General features: G+C 44.0%; 1 protein-coding gene across 7 annotated transcripts in view; it reads right to left on the reverse strand.

The window, feature by feature from the left end:
* Positions 1 to 17,993, reverse strand: part of TOGARAM2 (TOG array regulator of axonemal microtubules 2) — a 75,985-nt gene that overhangs the window by 56,703 nt on the left and 1,289 nt on the right. Inside the window, exons 1-4 of one of the 7 annotated variants that reach the window (XM_079969185.1) lie at positions 5,320 to 5,353; positions 4,121 to 4,242; positions 3,437 to 3,531; positions 289 to 426 (exon numbers count right to left, since the gene is read on the reverse strand). The exons of 1 other annotated variant lie outside the window; for it this stretch is intronic. The gene's annotated coding sequence lies outside the window, so the exon portion shown is untranslated. Of the gene's footprint in view, positions 1 to 288; positions 427 to 3,436; positions 3,532 to 4,120; positions 4,243 to 5,319; positions 5,354 to 12,584; positions 12,610 to 13,402; positions 13,602 to 17,993 lie in introns of those variants that run through there. 5 more of the 7 variants (XM_079969187.1, XM_079969184.1, XM_079969188.1 and 2 more) reach the window with 5 other exon arrangements.

The raw sequence follows: 17,993 nt of genomic DNA on the forward strand, positions 1-17,993 counted from the left end.
AGTCCAAACAGATTATAAGGCCAGAAGAAATTACTATAGGGTAACCACAGCTGACCAGAAACCCTCCAGAGTCATTCCAATTTCTTGAGCTGATTAAAGCATTATGAGCTGCTGCTGTCTGCAAACAAACAGATGCTACAAGGCATGGAAGCCAAAGCTGGCAATGCTAAATGACTCAGATAATTCTATAGTTCCACATGCCACCAAATAGGAGGCTGCAACTCTTGTGTCACTTTGACTCTTTTGCACCACACCTGACGCTATCTTCAAGATGGATGAGATCCTTACCTGCCTGTTGACACTTTCAGGGCAAAACCGTCTTTGCAAGCACCAAGAAGCTTCTCTACATCCCCCGGCAAGTTTCCTCTTGCCAAGTCAGAGATGAGACAGCATCTCCCGAAGTAACAGCAAGAAAAGGATTCCTCTCTAGAGAGGGAAGAGAGTAACCAGCAAACATCTCTAATAATGAGCTAAGGGAGTGCCCGCCTCATATCCCTTAGAGGAGCTGAGAGTCCCTGAAACTGCTTGTCAATGACAGGAGGATGGCATCGCTGAAAACATTCTCAGGAATTCTCAAAAGCCAGGAGGAGCCAGTGTTGAGCATTCGTTGTTCCCACCAGTTGTGCTTTTGCAGAGCTCTGCTTCTTCAGACTGTACCCATTTGGCAAGGAGAGGCAAATGACACTTCAGCAAACTAACTCTTGCACAGTCTTGGGATTTGCTATCTGCGTACAAAGTGGACCAAGATCCATCTACTCAGTGACACCTTAGAATTCTCTCTCTGCTCCCCGCTCCAGTCACTAATTTTTATTGATTGATATAGTTCCCTCACTGTGCATAATTCATTACTAAGTACAAGATTGGTGCTTGCCTAGGAAAGCTTACAGTCCTAACGTTCAACAAAGAGGAAACAGAGGACCCCTCCTGGTGTTTTCCTGCAAGTGTATTCTGTAGCACGTTCTTGATACATCAATAGTGCATTAGTGGCAAATTTATTCTGCTTTAGTTTGCTCATAGAATCATATAATTGTAGAGTTGGAAGGGACCCCGAGGATCATCTAGTCCAACCCCCCTGCATACAATGCTTGTTCTGCAATGCTCCCTCCAGGTTGCTATATTATTGCTGTCAGGAAGAGTGATGTAGGACAAAAGTGGGACAAAAGTAAGCCAGAGCATTTGTGGTATAAAAAGCAGTTGTTGCTTCAACAGGAAGTTACAGACCCACATTAGGCAAAGGATTCCTGCACTGCAGGGGGTTGGACTAGATGACCCTTGGAGTCCCTACAATGCTACAATGATTCGATTCTTCTGTGTCCCGATAGGCCTGCTGAAACAGGAAATATTTCAGCTTGCTTCCAAAACGCATAATGAAGACTGTTCCTGTCAATAAAACAGATTTACATGAATAGCTAGGAAGTCTTTGAAAAACCTTTTCTCAATCAGTAGCATGAGGCATACTGAGTAAACATCCAGATTTATTTTTTTAAAGCTTCAAATTCAGAATTTGCTTTCCCCTTCCCCAATAAAGTACTTAAAATTACACTTTTAGTTAAACGGCCATCAGAAAGCCATTGCACTTTGATGGCTCCACAGTTACTGCTTGAGTAGTCATGGGTACCCATTTTGGGAAATTTCTGAACCATTTAACAGGAACGGTTGAGCAATTACTACAGTGGTACCTCTGGTTATGAACTTAATTCCTTCCTGAGGTCCGTTCTTAACCTGAAACTGTTCTTAACCTGAGGTACCACTTTAGCTAATGGGGCCTCCTGCTGCTGCCACGCTGCTGGCACACGATTTCTGTTATCACCCTGAGGTAAAGTTCTTAACCCGAGATACTGCTTCTGGGTTAGCGGAGTCTGTAACCCGAAGTGTTTGTAACCCGAGGTATTTGTAACCCGAGGTACCACTGTATAGGGGTTCAAGGGCCAAGCTTTATTTTCACTGTTGAAAGAGATTCAAATAAATAAAGGCTTCAGTTGGGGCTGAATGTGTACGGAGACCTGTGCTTCCTGTTTCTGGTACCCCAAAGAAGCATGAACTGAGCTGTATTATAACCTGAAAAGTGGAATCGTCTACTTATTAACTCTCAGTGAACTATTGTCACGAAACACATCTTGCTAATGTGCCTGATTCTGGGATGCTAGAATTGAAGTCGGGGGTGTCTCACCCAGAGCTGAGGTTGTCAACTTTTTAAAAAGAATTTTGGTACCTTGGACTGAGTGCTCCCAAGCACATGTAGAATTCCCTTTTCTAGAGACACACATTTCCAACAGAAGGGTTCAGACATGTGCAAAACTTCTTCCTCTGTGAAGATAACACTGTCCTCTTTTTAAGGAGTCTGCCCAGGATTGCCACCTCACCCTCAGCTCATCTAACTAAGACAGTGAGAGCTCCACTGATGCTGCACAGCTAGGACAGACCATTTCAGCTGAGACAGCTTTAGGTTCTGCTCGGGGGTGGGGGAAAGTATATGCAGTACCTGAGACACAAACACATGCACTCTCGCCAAATACACCCTGTAAAATAACCCCAGCCACCACCATATGTCTCCTAGAAAGGGGTGGACCTCCACATTGCAATGCAGCATGTACGTGAGAAAGGCACTGCCCTCCAGGAGGAGCCTCGGATTGGCCGTTTGAAGCAGACCATTTTGGCGGGAAAACCATCCCTCAATTTCACTTGTGTATCCTGGCTGCCAGGGAAGGAGGCAGAAAGCAAGGGGCCGCAACCGCCCGCCCCCCGGGTAAAGCGGTGAGTGGCCATTGGGTTCACAAGAGCACACTATTCACAGAAAACAAATGCATAGAACACAACAAATGGAACCACCATTACTCCGCATGTGTGTTCATGTGTGTTATGCTAACTAACCACAAAAAGTAAAAGGTAAAGGAACCCCTGGACGGTTAAGTCCCGTCAAAGGCGACTATGGGGTGAGCCGCTCATCTCACTTTTCAGGCCAAGGGAGCTGGCGTTTGTCCGCAAAATGTGGCCAGCATGACTAAACCACTTCTGGTGCAGCATGAGAGAAACCAGAGCACACGGAAATGCCATTTACCTTCCCGCCACAGCGGTACCTGTTTATCTACTGGCATTGGTGTGTTTCTGAACTGCTAGGTTGGCAGAAGCTGGGACAGAGCAACTGGAGCTCACCCCGTCACAGAGATTCGAACCCCTGACCTTCTGATCGGCAAGCCCAAGAGGCTTAGTGGTTTAGACCACAGCACCAAAATGCCCCTACTAGATTGTTTTTTCCCTGACACTGTACACTGTACAATTCCAAAGCCTGTCCAAAAATGGTACAGTTTGGGCTACTTGACAGGCCGTGTAGGCTCATCCTTAATGGCAGAATTAAGCTTCCATGCAGCTCACTCAACATTGTGCAAGAAATGCCTACAATCATACAACAGTACTTGCGGCACCTTTTGTCACTCACCTCCAAAAAGGCACAATGGCTACAGTGTGGTAGGTTGACAGAGTATACTCTCTTTCTCTTGTCTGCCTCTCTGCTTAACCTACTTCACAGGGTTGCTGTGAAGATAAAGCAGAGACCATGTATACAACTCTGTGTGGCTTTGTTGAAGGGTTGAGGAATGAATGATGTTGTTTTCTTGCAACTTTACCTCACTTTCACTGAGGTAAATGTAGCTCTCTGGTTCTTCTCCTCACCCCTCCTTGATATATATTTTTTAAAATTAAAGGTAGGGGAACCAGTCAAGTAGCTCCTTGCCCTCACAATTTCCTCATCACATTTGAACACTCTTGTCATATTTTGGACAAAGGTCACTTCAACAGCCTGTTCTCAGTTCTCCAAGGGTTGGTAGACAATCACTGGGGCTTCAGCTGGTAGGAAACCTTCTCTGGAGTCCCCCCCCCCCTCTCCTCATAATATTTGCACTGACCCTCGATTCTGGGGAGTTCTACAGTGGTTTGAAGCAAAATATACCTCTCTAATTCAAGGATGAACAACAAATGACATGACAGTTACATAACAAACTCCCTAGCAGAATACTGTGCGACCGACTCATGTATTTCCTGTGCAGTCAATGTAAACAGCCTTCTAAGGGACAGCCTAGTCCTCAGAGAGCAGCCAGAAGAGAATGCCGTTCTGGTCACTCACCTGCTTTGCAAACTCCTCTATACTTCAGGAACCAGATCCTCACATTTTTAAATTTGCCATCTCTTGGGACAGCCGCAGAACTTGGCTGTGAGGGTCTTCCCCCTTAGCGATCTTGCCTTCACCTGTAGGTCAGATGGCAGTTTTGGAAAGCTACAGGGATCTCTGTCTCAGGCCAACCCTTGACTCACCCTTAACAAGTTATACATACAGAGCAGGCAAACAGTGTCACATACCGTGAACAAACAAGGCTGCATAGCAACAACTTCTTCAAAGAAGTATTAAGATGCAGGAGTGAGGAAGAGATTTTCCTGGTAGGCGTCTCCCTGGCTGTTTGAGTGACCTTGACTGCAACCAGACAATTAGGAAGCCACGGGTTTCAAACAACAATGGAAAAGGGTTGGATATTCCGGGATTCTACACGCCTGTAACCAGATCCGATAAGCATTCACAAAACAGCAAACATCCCCACACCCGCACACACATATTTTGAAAGCTCTATTTATGAATGAGAGGAGAAAACAAACTTCTGTTGATGGCAGGATATAATATCTTTGTTACACCCTTCCCTAAATTGGGTATTCCTTCATGAAGGAATAATTGAGGGTTGAGGGTTCAAATTGCCTTGCAACTCTTATGCCATATATCCTCCAAACAACCTTGTGAGGTAGGCACCACCAGTGATGAATGAGGATGCTTACACTCAGTGCTATTTTTCCAGAGAAAGAGGTGCTGGAGATCATCGTCAACTTTTCCCTTGTTGTCTTAGAATGGCAGTGGTGCCCTGCTGAGAGGTGCCAGAACTGAGCTCCGGTGAGCTCCAGCTGAAAAAAAAAGGCCTTGCTTGCACTTCTTTTCAGGTGAATCCATAACTGTTCTACTTCTTCTCCAGCAAACATATTTTGATCCCAGACTGCCACTATTTTGGGGTGGGATAGAATCACATTTCTTGTGCAATAAGTCTGCCCCCAGCCAACAAAAAAACACTGTACAGGGTAAAAGTAAAGTGACAGGGTAATACACTGGAAAGTGTGGGATGGAATAACATTCGTTCAATGCAATGTATACACACCCTCCAAATAAATCAGAACTGATGCTCAATAAATAGCCCGCACATCTAACCTTCCTGCAAACTTTGTGCAGACAAATCAGGGTGAATGCTCAACAAACAGGTCATCCAGAAGCTACCATAACTGACTTACCAGTCTAATTTCTTTTCCCCTCACACTTTGAAACCATTCCTGTGTTTATTTAATTTCAAGTCTGTGAACTGCAAAAAAGGAATCTCACTGCACAGGACTGCCTCATTCAAACTGCACCCAGGAAGGACGTAAACACACACACACACAAGAGACAGGAGGGGGGAAAGAGAGGGAGAAGGAGATTACATAAGCATCAATTAGAGCCCAACAAAGAGGACCACTTTTCATACAGAACTGCCACTTACTACCCGACCTAGAGCAACAGAAGGGGATTAATAATTCACCACCAAAAATCTGAACAGGGTCCTGCAGAGACACAGAAGGCAAACTCTGCAGTCCTAGCTGCAAGAGCATGCTGACTTCTAAAGTAGCCTACAGTGCTAAAGAGAAATGAAATAAACTATTGATAGAAGCAAGATTCTAGGAAAGATGATTACATGATAGTCACTCATTTGCAAAAACTCCCCATGCTGTTTTTCATTTCCTTCCCCCTCCCCCTTCCCCCTCACAAGCGGAATTGTCCTGCAGTATTAGGAAGTTTCGGGGCTTGTGTATGTATGTGTGTGTGTGTGTGTGTGTGTGTGTATATATATATATATATATATATATATATATATATATATATACACTATCTGCCCACAGGCACAGAGCACCTGCAAACACTACATTCTGACAGCTGGAGTGTAAAGCATGGATAGAACATGCAATCCAAATATAATTGGTATGTCCTGGAGAATCAAAGCATGAATATTGCATATTATTTTTGCTGTGGGAGAAGTAGCCACAGTCCATTTATAAACCATGAGAGATAGTGCCAGATTGGTTAATCCGTTCCAATTCTGCTTCTGCTTCTTATTTTGAGGCCACAACTCCCCCTTACATTTAAAAGCACTATGATGCCACTTTAACGCTTATAGCTCCCCCAAAACATCCTGGGAATTGTAGTCTGCTAATGGTGCTGAGAGCTGTTAAGCTACAATACCAAGAGTGGTTCAGTAATCAATTGTAGCTCTATGATGGCAATAAAGGTCTTTTAACAGTTCTCAGCACACTTAACAGTTCCTAGGATGTTTAGGATGGTCAAAATGGTACCTTTTCCCCCTCTAGAAAATTGTATACTGCCACATTCTCACCCTGCAATGATGTCCAGCAGCTATGCAGTTGGACAAGATACCAGGTCAAATGCTGCTGTGATTGTAGGCTGCTGGAAGCAGATTCATGGCTCAAGTATATTCAGTCTCTGGAATACGTGCCAAGTGGGCATTGTCTCTTGTTGGATAGAGAGAGGAAAGACACCAATAGGGGCAAACAAGAATCTGTTGTCATATCATTGAGAAGCAGTACCGAGAGTTGGGCTTGGAAATGGTTGCTGTTGGGTGATGTTGGGTGGAACAGTGGGAATGGCTCAAAGGCAATAGTTGTCCTCCATGTTACAGAGGCCTAACTGGCCTTCCCTAGAAGTCAGGCATTTAGTGTCACTGGCCCCATGCTATGGGACACTCTTCCAGAATATATTCTGCAACCCTGTGATTTTCAGGCTTCTCTTGAAGACCTTTGCAACTCTTTATGGGTTTTCCCCCCATCAGCCAGTCACTTTAATTATCATCCTATATTGTTCTTATAATGCTGTATATTTTATTGAACATCTTTCTGTATACAGTGGTACCTCGGGTTACATACACTTCAGGTTACATACGCTTCAGGTTACAGACTCTACTAACCCAGAAATAGCACCTCAGGTTAAGAACTTTGCTTCAGGATGAGAACAGAAATGGTGTGGCTGCGGCGCGGCGGCAGCGGGAGGCCCCATTAGCTAAAGTGGTACCTCAGGTTAAGAACAGTTTCAGGTTAAGAACAGACCTCCAGAACGAATTAAGTACCCGAGGTATCACTGTATAATAGTGCTTTAAATGAATGGTGTGGATGTGGCCTAAATCAATCCCAAATGGAGTTTGTTTAAGCTTTGTGACCTAAATGTTAATTACAACATTCAATGAAATCAAAGCCATTGGCTCTCTTTCTTTCTTTGGTTTCAAGGCATGGCACGAGGCAATGGCGGCCACCAACTTGGATGGCTTTAAAAGAGGATTAGACAAATTCATGGAGGAAAGGGCTCTCAGTGGCTACTGGCCATGACGACTATGCTCTGCCTTTGTAGTCAGAGACGCTAATGCTTCTGAATACCACCTCCTGGAAATAACAGGAAAGGAGAATCCTTTTGTGCTCAGGTCCTGCTTGTGGGTTTCTCACAAGCATCTGGTTGGCCACTGTGGGAACAGGATGCTGGACTAGACGAGCCAATGGCCTGATCCAGCAATCTCTTCTTAAGAACCACCATGAACTGGTGTTAGCAGCTGCTGGCGCAGATGTCATTCATGGATGTCAAAGTGAACATCATTGAATTAATGCTGATAATTCCAGCTCACTAATAAGCGAATGCGGCAAGACTTCCTTTTGCAGAATACGTGCTGAATTCTTTCAAAAGACTTGCTCTTCCACTTGTTAGGCAACTCAAGAATTAATCGTGCATTCTCCCAAGAAGGAGGCATTGATTCTTAATCAAGAATTTATAAAGTGGTAGAGGGAGACACTCCAGGAGCCAAATAATTGGCTCTGGGGGAAAGCGCATCCTGAGTATTAAAGAGACCCCCTCTGGAGTGTAAATAGACATGGCTGTAGTAGCTCAGGAATTAAGGCAAATAGCTAAAGTCAATTCATCGTTTGAAAGCCTCCTGAGCTAAAACAAATACCTGAGCCATAGGGACAATGAGGAGGTTAATGGGAATTTTTAATGTATAGTCAGGCTTCCTTAACCTCTGCCCTCCAGATGTTTTTGACCTACAACTCCAATGATCCCTAGCTAGCAGGACCAGTGGTCAGGGATGATAGGAATTGTAGTCTCAAAACATCTGGAGGGCCAAGGTTGAGGAAGCCTGGTATAGGTGGCTTTTGCTAGTGACAGAATGTGCTTGTCGTGCCTTATTCCACGTGGAGCATTAACCGAAAACTAAACAGCAGAAATGCAGTATGGGAAACTCAGTGGTAGGAGCTAATTCCTGGAATGCTGTACTCAGGGGCTTGTAAAATAAACCCATGCATCCTCCTCCAGCTATACCTTTATGAACTGCTTACGTGCATGAAAATCATGTGATCTGAAGATAGCCTCACTAGGCTTCTTGTGGCTTAACAGTATACTTTGACTTTGGCCCAGAGCTCCAGATGAAGCTCCTTCAGCTGAGGAAAAGATGAGGGCAAGAAAACATAAGCTCTTAATGGGCTCTACACAGGGTTAAGATGAGACTGTGAATAAAACATTTTTAAAAAATGGACTCCCACATGAATTTTTTAGAGTGGCTGCAAGGATTTGGCCTAAAACAGTCATTTATATAGCACTTTATTACATTGAAACATGAAATGGCTTTCCTCCACTAATGACAAATTTAAGGCAAGAGACATGCTCTTGTCTTGAATTTAGGCTTGAAGTCTGCAAGTGATATACACTTGCAGAATATTATTTGTAACTGTAATAGTCCCAAGAGTTCCAAACTTTAACTAGGGGATATCGTTCTAGGCAGAAAAAAAGAGAGAAAAGGAAGATTACACACTGTACATGCATTACAATCAGCTTTTACTTGGCATGGTGGTAGTGTGTGTGTGTGTGTGTGTGTGTGTGTGTGTGTGTGTGTTTTATTTTATTTTTTGCAGAGAGATTGCAGAGAGAGCTGAAGGAGCTATACAGGAGAGGCCGCTCCATTCCATGCCCATGGCATGCACACACATCCCACAGGTTTGCATTGTACTGTATTCCCAAACCCTGAAAAATCTGTGTTCAGAGATGATAGAGGGATAGAAATAATAAGATGCCTCTATCATTACATGTTCCACTTCCTTAAAGGTTACTCTCCTTCTCTGTTCTTTAAGAAGCTGTAATCAGGGCAAACTGGTGTCTCACAGCAAAAAAGGAAGGAAAAAGATTAAAAAGATTTCTAACCCATGTTTCAGGGCACACTGCAGTCCCAAGGCAATTTACAAAAAGTTAAAATACAACACAATAAACAACAACAACCTACCCCCATCAATACCGTCAATTTATGAGCAGCATCAATAAACTGTTTTAAAAGCGCATCATGTTAAAAATTAACCAAATGCAGATTGAATTAAGAGTTTCCTTAAAAGCTAGCAGCGATGAAACCATGCATGTTTCCCTAGGAAATGAGTTCCAAAGGTTTGCAGCCACCACCACAAAAGCCTAGCCCTGCCAATTTAACAGCTCTCACTGGAAGGTCAGAAAGCAATGCTTCAGATGAATATCTTAAAGTTTGAGCTAACAGTAGAAAGTATTTTGAATAAGAAGAATTTTCAGGAGAGAAAGCCAAGTTGGCCGTGCTTGAATTATAGGAGCCAGAAGCAGGCCCAGCTCTCTTACCTGTTTTACTGGCTCTGTTAAGAACGCTATGTGGGGACCATAATGTGGCTGGAGTGAGAGGAAGTCAGGGATGGAAGCTGTGGATTTTGCAAAATACAGCGGCATCAAGCCCCAGCAGAATTAATAGTAGGGAATCTTTGATATTTTAATTCTTCAAGGCAGTAGCAGTCCTTCATTTTACTGGACCCAAGTTTCGTTCAGCAACAATCCACCCTGAAGTAGTTAAGCAGCTTTCAGGCTACAAAGCTTTGAGAAACATTAGAAAGGCAAACTGCTTTAACAAAATAAGACACACTTTTGATGGCCTTTGGCAGGCTCCTTCATATCACTCTGAGTAGATGCTGCTGCCTGATTGCAAGAGGAACATGAGCAGCACTTAATGCTTTTTTGTTATATCCTGAGAAAAATCAAGGGATGCCGGTGATTTTTTCTTAGTAAGAACGAAAAGTAAATTGAAAAAGAAACTTGTCTTCTCTTAAGTTAAGGTATTGGGGGAGACTAGAATTATGGGCTAGAATTTTTCTATCCAATCCGCATGCAGGGCCAGAACCTTTGAACAGTATGGAAGGAAAGAAGGGGAGATATCTAGAGCTGTCCAGCCGCCAGTATTGGCCAAGCACCTCAGCCTCAGCCTCCTCAAGGATAATTTGACAGAATACACTGGCTGCTGTTGTAGTCAATGCTAATCCATAATGGAGGAGAAGAGGTGCAACTCTCCTCTTGGACTCAGCAGCCAACTTCCTACAGAGCTTTCACTTCCGATGGCTTAGCATCAGAGATTAACTCCTCACTAATCAGCAGAGTCTTAAGGCTCAGAGTGAACAGGTGAGCCCTGGACATTCAATGCCTAGCCCTTCTACCATTCTATAATATTCATGAACTATTCCTTTGGATATATAGATTTATCCATAATATATTAAAATTCTTTTATTATTTACATAGAAACTCAGAAAAAGAAATATTACTAAAGCTAGAACAAAATATGATGTTTCAAAAACCAGATATATGGCTCCCTATGGATGGTCTGCGGGTGGTGCTGTGGGTTAAACCACAGAGCCTAGGACTTGCCGATCAGAAGGTCAGCGGTTTGAATCCCCACGATGGGGTGAGCTCCCGTTGCTCAGTCCCTGCTCCTGCCAACCTAGCAGTTCGAAAGCACATCAAAGTGCAAGTAGATAAATAGGTACCGCTCCAGTGGGAAGGTAAATGGTGTTTCCGTGCGCTGCTCTGGTTCACCAGAAGTGGCTTAGTCATGCTGGCCACATGACCCAGAAGCTGTACGCCGGCTCCCTTGGCCAATAAAGCAAGATGAGCGCCGCAACCCCAGAGTCGGCCACGACTGGACCTAATGGTCAGAGGTCCCTTTACCTTTACCTATGGATGGTCCAATACAGGAAGTGGATGGGGGAAGGTGTCTAATGATTACACTGTGTACTTCCTGATAATTTTACTGAAATTGTTGTAAGCCCCTCTGGAATGAGAGGTCCTCATTACCTCCACTATAATATAAACTGGCACGGGAAGGGTTGTAGGTTAGCAGAAGGTTCCAGGTTCAATCGTTTGCATCTCTGGGTAGGGCTAGGGAAGACTCATGCCTGAAACACTGGAGCTAAAAGCCAGTATAAGCAATACTGAGATGGACCAATGGTCCAACTTGGAATTAGACAGGCCCCTAAGCATCCATTCATTTCCTACAGCAAGAGATCTCCACCAAGATCTCTTCCTAAAAATCTATGTGTGTATGGTATATGTGTGATGAAGGGCACGTCCTCGCAGAATTCACACAGAGCTTTTCATTAATAATAATAATAAATTAAATTTATTTATACCCTGCCCTCCCCGGCCAAGACCGGGCTCAGGGCGGCTAACACCAAATATATAATACATTAAAAACACAAAATCAAACGACTGATTAAAATACAATTCAAAATCACATTTAAAATGAAAATAAAATTATGTGGGAACCCATGAATCACAACCATAGGGTAAGGAATATTAAATGTTCACCAGGCCCGGCCACCCATGCTGGTCCCATGTGGGCCGATAGAAGGAGCCAAGAGGCCACTTACATACCACCATAGAAAGAGGGAAGAAGGAAGGGGGTCAGACTGGACCCTGCCGGCCAAAGGCCTGGCGGAACAGCTCCGTCTTGCAGGCCCTGGAGAAAGATGTCAGATCCCGCAGGGCCCTGGTCTCTTGTGACAGAGCATTCCATTTAAAAATATACGGCAGCTTCAATGTATTTTAAAGGGGAAAGCATCAAGACTATTCAGACTCATTTGGAGTCTGCTGGGCTTGTCATGACCCAAATCAACAGCACTAGCAAAGAAAATACTTCGTGTCATTACAGGTCATGACCCAAAGACTGAGAAACCCCCTCAATAGTCCCCCCTTTCATACAAAAGCAAGCAAGTCAGCATAAAGCAAAAGGTTAATATACTAATTAGCATCATTCATATGCAGAAGGAATGGGTGCCCAGCGCTACAAAAAGAGAACAGTATTCAAGACCAGGAACACTAAAAGACATAATCACAAGCAATGTATGGCCAGGTCAGGACCTGGAGAGCAAACAGTCTGCTCACATAACCGGTAATATATTCAATGGCAAAATAACTCTGCTATGTGTGGAATGAAAAAAATAAGATTAGGACAGTTTAAATGCCAAGGAAGATAGGCCAGAATGCCCGACCTCAGAGATCAGCAGAGTTGTCTTAAATCTGGCCCATTAATATAATTAATATGTGTGTTTAAAAAATAAAGAGGGGGCATCTCTGATCAGTGTAACCACACTTAATTGAATTCTACTTCTAAATTTCGTAAACTGATCTGAAGGGCAACCTTCTCCCATCCAATCCTGTCTACAAGTTCAGATTGTGGTGAGGTGTTCTTCTCCAGCTGCTTCCGCCTTCAGAAGTGAGGCAAGTGGGTGGCAGCCAGGGAGATGGGCTTTTCAGTGGTGGTCCTCAGCTTCTGGAATTGCCTTCACAGAGAGGTTCACCTGGTGCCTTCTTAACTTCAGTTTTAGATGCCAAGTTAAGACCTTCAGTGGCAAACAACTATATGATGAAAACTCAGCACACAGGTTGGTTTAATTGTTAAATTATTGTTGTTTAGTCTTCCAGCCTACTGCCATCTGGGTTTTTTTTTAATTTATTGCAGCATTTTAAAGTGTCTTTATTCATGACTCCTTTGGTAAATTTGGTTCAAACTGAGAAGCACAGGAAAGAGACATACTCCAGGATAGGGAAGGCAGACATAGAGAGAGAGAGACGTTCTTGACTAGAGCAACTTTTTATCTGAACTGTGAGTGGATTCTCACTAATCTCAACTGCCCACTTTCCTATACTTGCCACAAAGAAAGTGATCCTTTTAACTCTGAGACGTTTAAATTTACTGCCTCCACACTTTTTCAGTGCCATTGCAGAACAGATCGTAGCAATGCATTTCTGTGCATTTTGTGTGCACTCTGCCTAGCAGGCTACTAGCTTTTACAACACTTAAAGAGTCCCCTAAGAAACAGCTCACTTTAGAGCAGTAAATAAATCCTATTCAGCTCTGCTTCCCCCAAATCAGCTGAAAGCTACTTGGCAAATGGCAGAAACCACAAAGCAAAGGGAACATTTGCTGCAACAACGACAGAAAGAAAAGCAACCTACCTCCATTCTCAACTAGATGCCCCAAATTAACACTTGGGGGAATTGCTTCAGAATTTCCACAGTGAGGCAGATTTAATGTTGGGGTTCTGCACTCCCCAAAACATCATTTGCCCCTGCCCCTCTGAACCCTTCCTTGGATTTGTTTTGCTGGATACAAAAGCACCATTACCACTTGCTAAGGAATTAAGCTTGCAAGCAGCACATAAGGAGATTCATTAATGCATTAGACAGGCGTGATTTGATTGGCTCCTTTTTTTAGGCATTTGGCACATGGGATGCAAACAGATCTGTGGGACCTGGGTGTCAGGGGAGACCAGGCGACCTGCCAACATGCTAGCTTTAAAAAGGAGAAAGAAAGTCAGCACCAGTTCCTGAGTGTTAAAGAATTTTCAGTCAAAAGTCAGATCACTGATGCTCATAAAACCAACAAGCAGAAGCTTCCCTCTCCCTTTCCATGGGAAAACCACATTAGAGCCTCTGTACCACTGAAAATGAATTCCTTCCTACCATTCTTAATTTCCTCCTCACCTTCTGAAGTGCTTTTTAACCAATACTGGCCAGTATTGATGGAAAGTAAAAAGAAACATTATCAATTGCACATGGAACAGCAGTTTTGCTGAGACATTGTGATAGGAAATTGGGGTCTGCTTTCCTTCCTGTAGGGGCCACTGTCCTGCACAACCATTGGACAACTAGAGTAAATGCACATCTGCGTTATAAAATGAAGAAACAAGACACAGCACACACTAAAGGGGAGGGGGAAGCAATCTGATTTGGGAGGAAATTCTTTTTCTATCCATTCTTGGTTTAATAATCGTGGAAGGGTCCTTTCCAACTGTACAATTCTATGTACTGTACACATCTCTGAATTTTGCAATGCAGTTCTCCTCCCAAGTAATGGGTTAAAAAAAATGCACATAGTGCAGTAAAGTATCCATAAAAATGCATATATTCATAAAAATAACATACACAGATGCACTATTTTAAGGGGGAGATTGCTTTATATTAGGCAAAACTGAATGTAAGCACGTACACTGGGAGAAATTCGTACAAAAATGTTGATGAATATTCATGTGGAACACACAGACACTTATAGTCAAATGCAAACTGAGGCGGAAGTGTGAATAACTGCACTCATTAATGGGAAAAAGAGAAACCAAAATTGACAGATTTGCCCATTTGAATCATACAAAAGATTGACACTCAAAGCATTTTTGGGGTGGGGGGTGGGGTAGAGAAAACGATCCCAGTGTTTGGCCATTATTCTTGCACACAAAAATGGAACACATGATGGTTGGCCTTAGTGGGAAAGATTCCTGGCACAGCCAATTAAAAGTTTTAGCTGCTGCAATCCCATCCTTTGACAAATCTCTACCTAAATTTCCACTTGCTGATCTCGCAGTTACTCCTGGCCTTGTAATCAATAACATTTAATTCCACCAGGCTTCATAAACAATGCTGACAAGTAATAGCAGGAGCAGCTCCAAGATCAGATAAACACCCCAAACACAGACGTGGGTAGATATACATTCCAGCTGCAGCGGCAATCAGTAATACACCTCGAGTAATGACAAGCCCAACAGTATATAACCAGGAATTAGACAGGGAGGTCTCCACAAATCATTACATTCCCAGAGCTGTAAAACATTAGATGTCAGGGCAGAGACTATTCAAGGACTAATTGGAAAGGAAAGAAGGACTACAAACCTCTTTCTAGGGATGCTTCACACAGCGCCAGGGCTGGCCCTACCATTGGGCAGAATGAGGCAGCTGTCTCAGGTAGCAGATGCTGGAGGTGTCAATAGCGTGTCAACACTACCCCCATTCCCCCTGAGCCCCCCAAGCTAGCCTGTTCTGCATCTCCTACCCTCATTTGCTGCCCTCAGGTGCAGTGGAGGATGTTTTCCCATCATCAGCACTAAAGCAGAGTCAACTGCCCACCTGGTCACATTTTGTATGTGGAATAGAAGGGCACCATCTTGTCCTTCACCTCAGGCAGCAAAATGCCAAGGGCTGGCCTGGAAAACCAAGTAACTATCTACAAGCAAAGAATTCTGTGTAGAAATTTACACACGGGCAGCACATAAGAGTTTAAATTACAATGTGGTTGGGAGGTTACAAGGTTTTTCTAGAACCCATATGTGAGGTATCATTTTTCTTCTCCTTCCTATACCGAAGTGCTTTTTCTTCTTTTGCTCATGAAGAACTATTCTGACACTTTTAGCTCCTTCAAATACTAATAAGTCAGTGGAACAGGCACAGTGAGTCACGTATCATACTTTAAAAGTAGGGCCGAGCCTGTATTCCTCAGGAGAGGGTTTTTTGGGGGGCGGGAATCAGATAATTTTATTCAGTTCACCCTTGTCTAGTAATGAGAGCCATTTTACTGAATAGTCTCCTTCTCCTTCTTTGTTTGGCTGCTGCCATTTTTTACCCACAATACCTCATAACGACACTAATTCCAGGGCATTGGGGAGAATGCAAAATCCTGCCACAGTTTCAGCCACCACCACAGACAATACAAAGAGTAGCAGCAATAAAACCAAAACAAAATAGCCCACCACGAAAAATGGAAAGGGGGGAAAAAGCAACAAGCTGTGTTGTTTCTGCTGCCAGTGTTCATGTTAATCCCCATCGCCAAGAAACTGCTGAAGAAATTCTCCTCCGTCTGGATAATATTTGGCAAAATGAGACACAAAACCCCTCCTTTTTTCTGCCCCTAAATAAGAGGCAGAATTTTGGGCTGCCATTTTCATTCGGCTTTATGGTAAATTCATTTCCTGTGTGAGAAGAGTTTACATTGCTTAAAGTGACAGACGTGTTAGCCCTATTCAGGTTTTCATTCTCTGGGTTTCCACAATGGGTGGAAAGACCGAACCTGTTCACAGAAGATGAGAGGAGATGGAAAATGGAAACAAAGGAGCATAGGTTTCTATAGAGGGTGTGCGGGTGGGAGCAACCATGAGGGGACATTTACAGAGGAAACACAGTGGGGAGCGCTGTACATGTAAATGGCAAAACCGCTCAGGAGATGAAAAGCAGGTTCATTTCCTGTCCATTCTGCCAAGCTTTCCCGCTCTTACCAACACAAATAGCTCAATTCATCAAGTGCATCATGATTGTTCAAATAAGTGTCAGGTGACTGTGAAAATGTCTATGGCTTGAGAACAATGATGGTGTATATTTGGGAACTAGCCAATTATCTGGAAATGAAAACCCAATAAATGTTCCACCATACAGAGATGGTGGAGTGGGCATTGCGGAAGGGGAACTTAAATCCATTAAGGCCTCATCTGCACTGTTTGTTAAGGGTGCCGAGTGTTGTTGTTGTTGTTGTTGTTTAGTCGTTTAGTCGTGTCCAACTTTGTGACCCCATGGACCAGAGCACACCAGGCACTCCTGTCTTCCACTGCCACCTATTCCCTTCATAGAGCTACTGTTCATGATCAATCCTTGTTCCCATAGAGCTCTGGGAATTGTAGTTCTGTGAGGGCAATACAGGTTCCCCTGTCAACTCTCAACACCTCTTAACAGTCTACAGATCCCAGGATTCTTTGGGGGAAAGCCACTGCTGTTAAAGTGGTATAATACCAACAGCACTGGGAAGCAGCAGCCAAACCTTCATTTTAAGGTGCAGCGTGGATACCCTGTCTAACAACACAGCACCTGAAACAGAGGAGGAACTTGCGGCTCTTCCCAATGTTGTTAGACGGCAACCAGCATCAGTCACAGCCAGCATGGCTAGTGGTCACAGATGCTGAGAACTTTAATTCAGCAATATCTGGAGGGTCACAAGTTCCCCATCACGAACAACAGTGCTGTTAGAAAGGATTGCCTTTGTTAGCTATTGTTCTGCCGTTTCATGGCGTTGCTCTTTGACATTGTAATTTTAAATTTCATGTCTGTATTATTAAGTTTCTACAACAAGTGACTGTAAGGTGAAGGTCTTTTACACACACCGTATTTGTGCACAACCGAACACACACATGGTGCCAGGATCCTGGAAATGGGGAGCACCCTGGGGAGGAGTCCTGGCTCGCAAGGAGACCCTTCCCAGAGCCCAAAGAGGGCGTCCCCTTCACGCACTGGGGAGGGTCTCCTTGTGAGCAGGAGGCCTCCCCACCTAACAGCTGCTGTGCAGGGTAGCATGGCAGCAGCATCTACCCCTCCCCTCTGCTGTGTGAGAGCTGGGTTGTCCCTCCAACATGACTCTGTGGACCCATCAGCTGTGCCAGTCCATGGACCCACGCTGTCCCTCCAGCTCTCATGAGTGGAGGAATGGCACGGCTCCATGGATTGGCACAGCTGAAGGGCAGAGAAGGTTTTTCCCCACCCATCAGCTGAGCTGATACTGGTGAGTGCCCCATTTTACGCGCTTTTGCATATGCATGTGGGGGTACGGAATGTATCCCCCGTGTAAACGGGGAGTCAGCTGTATATAAATATTCATATAAATGAATGAACAAAATGCTAATACAGTGATAAAGGTAAAGGGACCCCTGACCATTAGGTCCAGTTGTGGCCAACTCTGGGGTTGCAGCGCTCATCTCACTTTACTGGCTGATCGAGCCAGCGTACAGCTTCCGGGTCA

The sequence above is a fragment of the Podarcis cretensis genome (assembly GCF_951804945.1).
Source record: "Podarcis cretensis genome assembly, chromosome: 3".
Classification (NCBI taxonomy): domain Eukaryota; kingdom Metazoa; phylum Chordata; class Lepidosauria; order Squamata; family Lacertidae; genus Podarcis; species Podarcis cretensis.